The following is a 7,281-nucleotide window of genomic DNA, read 5'->3' as shown; positions in this document are numbered from 1 at the left end:
TATTACGCTGTTAAGCCAGTTTTACTAATGATTATTTTATTGTTTGCTGCGCATTGCCTCATATTAGTTGTAATGTTGAATTGCTTGGTAATTTAGATTTACTGTAGCTTGCTTTGCCAGTTTGAAATATTTGTCATTGCTGTTTATATTAATTGTTTTATGTGATGCTGCATTGCCTCGTTCCTTAGTTTAGCATCTGAGCTCAGTAGATTTAAGTTAGCTTAAGAGGGGGTAGACTATATAAGAAACTAACTATGATGAATTGGAAGAAATGCATTGAGAAGCCGCAAGAAACAGATAGGGCCAAAATGAGTATTGTACAATGAGCCATATTTATTTTGAAAGAATTATGGTTGGAATACAGAAAAGAGGTACAGATAGGACTTTTGGAAATAATGAGGAACGAAGGGAGATCTCCAAGAACAAAAAAAGTTTTGTTCGCAAGATACTGCAGTAAAAGAAACCCTGTCCTTTCCTTGTGTTATCCCACTATGTGTTTGTGTTCCCTTGTGTATTTGTGTACTTCCTGTCTTTAGTTGTTTATCTGATAAGACCTATGTTGTAGAATTTTTCTAATACCATGTTATTTACTTTGTAAACATGTTTAAACAGTATTTGTTCTGTTTTGTTTTAATGCTAATGTGGAAGTTGATATTCCAAAAGTTATTCTGATCTTTATGTATGTACTTATGTCATTATTTTTGTAACACTGATGTATTTGTTTATTTCTATTCTTTTGTAAAGCCCCTATTCCTACAAATGTTATCTGTATTATTATGTTTTTAATGATGTATTTTATACCGTTGTTATTGTATTCTTATGTTATAAAATTGTAATTGACACCAGGTCATCAAATTAAGTAACTTGTAAGTTACATTTCACTGCACACGTTTTTGTTGGTCATAGTATATGGACAATATGTGAGAAGTAGGGACTGTTAGTGTTTGCACATGTGTTAATAATTCAGCAAGGGACTGGATAACAGCATTGCTGGTTCTAAGGACAATTCCAAAAACTTTGTGAGTGCACAAGTGGTGGTTATGGACTTGCTATATTATCCGCAAGACTCTTCAATGGTGATTGTGCACCTGCACAGTCACAACAGATGGCTGCTGGCCATCTCTACAAGGACTGCAGTGGGTCTGCACCTCTGGTGGCCCACCAATACCATAATCTCTACCAGGACTACAGTGGGTCTGCTCTGTGATGACCTACCCACCAATACTCTTCAAAACTTCGACTGACTCCGCTGTGGGTTTGCTCTGTTGTGGCCCATTACCTGTCAGCATGTCAAGAGTCAGCACTGTCTTTCCGTTGGAAGGGCAACACTACTTCTTCAAGACTGCATGGAAATCCACTACTTACGTGTGCATTTTCTTTTACTGCTCAGACTTTGAGAAAAACACTGCAATGTGATGAATGATCAGGACTGTCTTTATGGACTGTGAGAAAATTTTAGCTTTTGACCAACATTGTATCAATAAGTGTGTGCATTTGATTTCTTTGTTATTGTAATTACGATTATGAAAAATTTTAACAAATATGTATTGACCAGTGCCCAACAAAATTTGTAAAATTTTTTGTGGGGAGCATGGGGGCTATGTAAGTAGGCTGTTTAGGTTTTTTTATTGGTAACGCCACCTCAGTATGAAAATCACCGGCTGTGCCGTGTGCAGTCTGTGGCTGCTTTGCATTGTTGTAATACTCAACCATTGTAGTGTTAGGCAGCTGGCTGTGAACAGCGCGTAACGTTGCGCAGTTGGAGGTGAGCCCCCAGCAGTGGTGGATGTGGGGAGAGAGATGGCGGAGTTTTGGAAGTTGTCATGAACTGCTCTATATATATATATATGATGATATAAAGGTAAATACATTCTTTGTTCTCTATTAATATCTTTCATTTGCTAACTATCCCTATCAGTAGTTAGTGCCTTCCATAGTTTGAATCTTTTATTTAGCTGGCAGTAGTGGCGCTCGCTGTATTGCAGTAGCTTGAGCAGCGAAGATTTTTGTGAGGTGAGTGATTTGCGAAAGGTATAGTTTAATGTTAGTCAGGGCCATTCTCTTGTAGAGATTATTGAAAGTCAGATTGCGTTGCGCTAACAAAATATTGTGTGTTGAAAGTCAGATCGCGTTGCGCTAAAAAAAATATTGTGTGTCAGGTTAAGCACAGTCCTGTAAAATTGTTCAAAGGGGAAGTTTCAAGTGTCATCCATTTTCGCAGTACATATGAACAGTGAGAGAATCAGGGCATAAGTAGCGCTTACTGAGACTGTGACTCAACACTACTTTTGAAATAAAAATTACGTAGTTAATGTTTGATTAAGAAAAACGTTGATGACTGTTAGTACACCAGAATGTCTTAAAATTTCATTTACAGTGACAGAGTAATAAAATATCTAACATAACAAGTTGGACCTACTTCCACGAGTATCAACGGCCTCGCCGCAGTGGTAACACCGGTTCCCGTCAGATCACCGAAGTTAAGCGCTGTCGGGCTGGGCTAGCACTTGGATGGGTGACCAATCTATCTGCCGAGCGCTGTTGGCAAGCGGGGTGCACTCAGCCCTTGTGAGGCAAACTGAGGAGCTACTTGACTGAGAAGTAGCGGCTCCGGTCTCGTAAACTGACATACGGCCGGGAGAGCGGTGTGCTGACTACAAGCCCCTCCATATCAGCATCCAGTGGCGCCTATGGGCTGAGGATGACACGGCGGCCGGTCGGTATCGTTGGGCTTTCGTGGCCTGTTCGGGAGGAGTTTAGTTTCTAGTTTACTTCCAAGAGCGGAACACCAGTGTACGTGTGCTACGGCTGCTGACCAATCATCGCTATTGTATTTGTTTAAATCAGGTTTATTCTTACGTTGAACGGAGTATAGTAAACAGTCAGAACCCCAACATGGCCGACAAGTTACGGTCAAGTACGGAGTACAACCGAACAGCCGCAATTATAGAAAGTCTTCGCGCTGGATGGATATTGTGGTGGGCCGGCCGAAGTTGCCGAGCGGTTCTAGGCGCTACAATCCGGAATTGCACGGCCGCTGCGGTCGCAGGTTCGAATCCTGCCTCGGGCATGGATGTGTATTATATCCTTAGGTTAGTTAGGTTTAAGTAGTTCTAAGTTCTAGAGGACTGATGACCTCAGAAGTTAAGTCCCATAGTGCTCAGAGCCATTTTTTGATACTGTGGCCAAGTACGGGGTGTTCAAAAAGTCTCTCCGCAGTGCCGTATGATTGTCAGCCGCGCGTGCTGTATGCCGCAGTGAATATACGGAAATGAAACTCAGTCATATACAAGTTATTATTTTATTGAATATGCATTTTTACTTACAAATTTTCACATAAAATGTTGAAAGTGTCCCCCCTGTTGTTGAATACACAATTAAATTCGTCTAATCGTGTTTCCAAACACAAGCTGTAACATTTCTTCTATAACAGAAGCAGTGAAAGCGGATATTGCAGTTTTCAATTCATCGATGGATTTTGGACGGTTTTTATAGACAGTTGCTTTCGCTAAGAAAAAGTCAGGTGGTGTTAGGTCAGGTGACCGTGAAAGCCAAAGACCCTGTGAAATTATGAGATCACCAGAAACATCAGCAAGCAGTGACACTGAAACGCGAGCTGTATGCGCGGTTGCACCATATTGTTCAAAATTACCGTTCAGTATTTCACTTAACACAAGTTCTCGTACGAATGGGTACAGAATATCACTGCAGTATCGTTGTGCGTTTATTGTTTCGTTGAAAAATATGGAACCCACAATCCGACGTCTAGAAATTGCAAAAAATGGTTCAAATGGCTCTGAGCACTGTGGGACTTAATATCTGAGGTCATCAGTCCCCTAGAACTTAGAACTACTTAAACCTAACTAACGTTAGGACATCACACACATCCATATCCGAGGCAGGATTCGAACCTGCGACCGCAGAGGTCGCGCGGTTCCAGACTGAAGCGCCTAGAACCGCTCGGCCATAACAGCCGGCTAGAAATTGATGTCCAAACTCCTATTTTCACAGAATGAAGTGGTTCCTCATGAATACACAATGGATTTGCAGTACTCCACATACGAGAATTTTGCGAGTTTATGTACCTGGATAAATGAAACGACGCCTCATTGGTGAAAAACGTTTCGTTAAGAATATCCCTTCCTTTTTGTTGGCGTTGGCTGAGATAAACGAAACAGTGGAATGTTGGGAGAGTCCACTTGAGGGGAAGTAACCCAGGCAGGCGAACAATCATAGGGCACTTTGGAGAGACTTTTTGAACACCTCGTATAATGCTTCGGAAATGTCTGGGGAAGGTTCCACTAACCTGGCGAGGGAACCTTATTCGAGGAAACGCGTGTCACGAACTGCAGCAGTCATGGAAAAGACTCAGGCGCTGATTTCGGAGGACCCGGAGCAATCGCTGAGGATTGAATGTCAGCGAGCGAACAATGCCTCGGATGGCAGAGGAGGACATCATATGAGCCATTTAGTTCAAAACTGGCTCCCAGATAACGTTGACACGTACTGGTCATTCTCGATCCCGAATGGCCCGGATTTGAACCTCTTCGACTGCTACGTTTGGAGTGTAGTCGAAAGAGTTACCAATAAGACGAAGTATCCTAATGCCGCATCTCTACGCACTGCTATCGAAGCACCATTCGCGAATATGAACAGCGCTCTTTTGAGGAGGGTGTGCGACCGCTTAGGGACAAGACTGGAGGCGGTCATTGCGGCTGAAGGAGGTTACATAGAGTAATGTTACTCTTGAAAGACACCACTGCTTGTATGTAAAAGGATTTTCAATTTAATTTTTATTTTGTTGTAATAAATTTGTTTTAAAAAATGTTTCATTTTTCCGGGTTTAGGAGCCGCACACAGTAGGCGTGACCGCTGACTGGTTAGCTATATACATTCCTGGAAATGGAAAAAAGAACACATTGACACCGGTGTGTCAGACCCACCATACTTGCTCCGGACACTGCGAGAGGGCTGTACAAGCAATGATCACACGCACGGCACAGCGGACACACCAGGAACCGCGGTGTTGGCCGTCGAATGGCGCTAGCTGCGCAGCATTTGTGCACCGCCGCCGTCAGTGTCAGCCAGTTTGCCGTGGCATACGGAGCTCCATCGCAGTCTTTAACACTGGTAGCATGCCGCGACAGCGTGGACGTGAACCGTATGTGCAGTTGACGGACTTTGAGCGAGGGCGTATAGTGGGCATGCGGGAGGCCGAGTGGACGTACCGCCGAATTGCTCAACACGTGGGGCGTGAGGTCTCCACAGTACATCGATGTTGTCGCCAGTGGTCGGCGGAAGGTGCACGTGCCCGTCGACCTGGGACCGGACCGCAGCGACGCACGGATGCACGCCAAGACCGTAGGATCCTACGCAGTGCCGTAGGGGACCGCACCGCCACTTCCCAGCAAATAAGGGACACTGTTGCTCCTGGGGTATCGGCGAGGACCATTCGCAACCGTCTCCATGAAGCTGGGCTACGATCCCGCACACCGTTAGGCCGTCTTCCGCTCACGCCCCAACATCGTGCAGCCCGCCTCCAGTGGTGTCGCGACAGGCGTGAATGGAGGGACGAATGGAGACGTGTCGTCTTCAGCGATGAGAGTCGCTTCTGCCTCGGTGCCAATGATGGTCGTATGCGTGTTTGGCGCCGTGCAGGTGAGCGCCACAATCAGGACTGCATACGACCGAGGCACACAGGGCCAACACCCGGCATCATGGTGTGGGGAGCGATCTCCTACACTGGCCGTACACCACTGGTGATCGTCGAGGGGACACTGAATAGTGCACGGTACATCCAAACCGTCATCGAACCCATCGTTCTACCATTCCTAGACCGGCAAGGGAACTTGCTGTTCCAACAGGACAATGCACGTCCGCATGTATCCCGTGCCACCCAACGTGCTCTAGAAGGTGTAAGTCAACTACCCTGGCCAGCAAGATCTCCGGATCTGTCCCCCATTGAGCATGTTTGGGACTGGATGAAGCGTCGTCTCACGCGGTCTGCACGTCCAGCACGAACGCTGGTCCAACTGAGGCGCCAGGTGGAAATGGCATGGCAAGCCGTTCCACAGGACTACATCCAGCATCTGTACGATCGTCTCCATGGGAGAATAGCAGCCTGCATTGCTGCGAAAGGTGGATATACACTGTACTAGTGCCGACATTGTGCATGCTCTGTTGCCTGTGTCTATGTGCCTGTGGTTCTGTCAGTGTGATCATGTGATGTATCTGACCCCAGGAATGTGTCAATAAAGTTTCCCCTTCCTGGGACAATGAATTCACGGTGTTCTTATTTCAATTTCCAGGAGTGTAGAATACGTTGAGGAATATTTTGTGAAGAATACGTTTGGCCAGAGAACAATCCGCCAGGGTAGCCGAGAGTGCTAATGTGCCGCTTCCTGGGCTCGGGTAGGCGCCCCGGCCCAGGTTGGAATCCGCCGGGCGGATTAACAACGAGGGCCGGTATGCCAGCCAGCCTGGATGCGGCTTTTAGGTGGTTTTCCACATGCCGCTAGGTGAATACTGGTCCCCATGCTCCGCGTCAGTTACACGACTCGCAGACTTTTGAAGAAGTTCGTATAATTTCCCGGATTACACTAGACGCAGACAGCTGGGATACACTAATTCCGTCCTGGGGAATTCGGGGTGGTAACCGGAAGGGCATCCGGCCACCCTCTGAAACTAACACCGCCAACTCTATAGTAACACGGACGACCCCGCGTTGAAGCGGGACAAAGGCCCAAAGAAAATGATGACCTTTGGCCAGAGAACAAGAGCTTCATTCTCACTGCACTTGTGAGAGGTTGACCGAGGGGCGCAACAGCAGAGGACGAGACGCCTGGTAGGCCGGCGTGGTGGACATTTATTAAACAGCTGTTCCAGAACAGGCGGAAAACGGACCCTGAATGTTTATCCTCACACATTGCTCTTCTAGTGTGCCTATCAGTACACAGTCTGGAATGTGCACACACGAAGAATTCAACCCTTTCAGTCACTCTTTTTCAGTTCCGGGATAAAAATGGTTCAAATGGCTCTGAGCACTATGGGACTTAACATCTATGGTCGTCACTCCCCTAGAACTTACAAGGGAACCTCCCCATTCCACCCCCCTCAGATTCAGCTATAAGTTGGAACAGTGGATAGGCCTTGAAAAACTGAACACAGATCTTCACTTAAAACTTCCGGGCTGATAGGCCGTGGTCGAAGTATAAAACTGTCTCCTAACGTTTCGTCTCCGACTGCGGGAGACATCATCGGAGGTAAAAAGGCGAACTGCGA

The 7,281-nt window shown here is 46.2% G+C and overlaps 1 pseudogene; it reads left to right on the top strand.

Annotated features, from left to right (window-relative positions):
* The first annotated feature begins 2,429 nt into the window (after nt 1-2,429).
* On the top strand, nt 2,430-2,547 carry LOC126214122 (5S ribosomal RNA; annotated as a pseudogene).
* Nucleotides 2,548-7,281: the final 4,734 nt, after the last annotated feature.

This window comes from Schistocerca nitens, chromosome 11 (genome assembly GCF_023898315.1).
Source record: "Schistocerca nitens isolate TAMUIC-IGC-003100 chromosome 11, iqSchNite1.1, whole genome shotgun sequence".
In the NCBI taxonomy this organism is placed as follows: domain Eukaryota; kingdom Metazoa; phylum Arthropoda; class Insecta; order Orthoptera; family Acrididae; genus Schistocerca; species Schistocerca nitens.
Note: the sequence above shows the minus strand (reverse complement) of the source record. Positions and strands in the feature narration are given on the sequence as shown.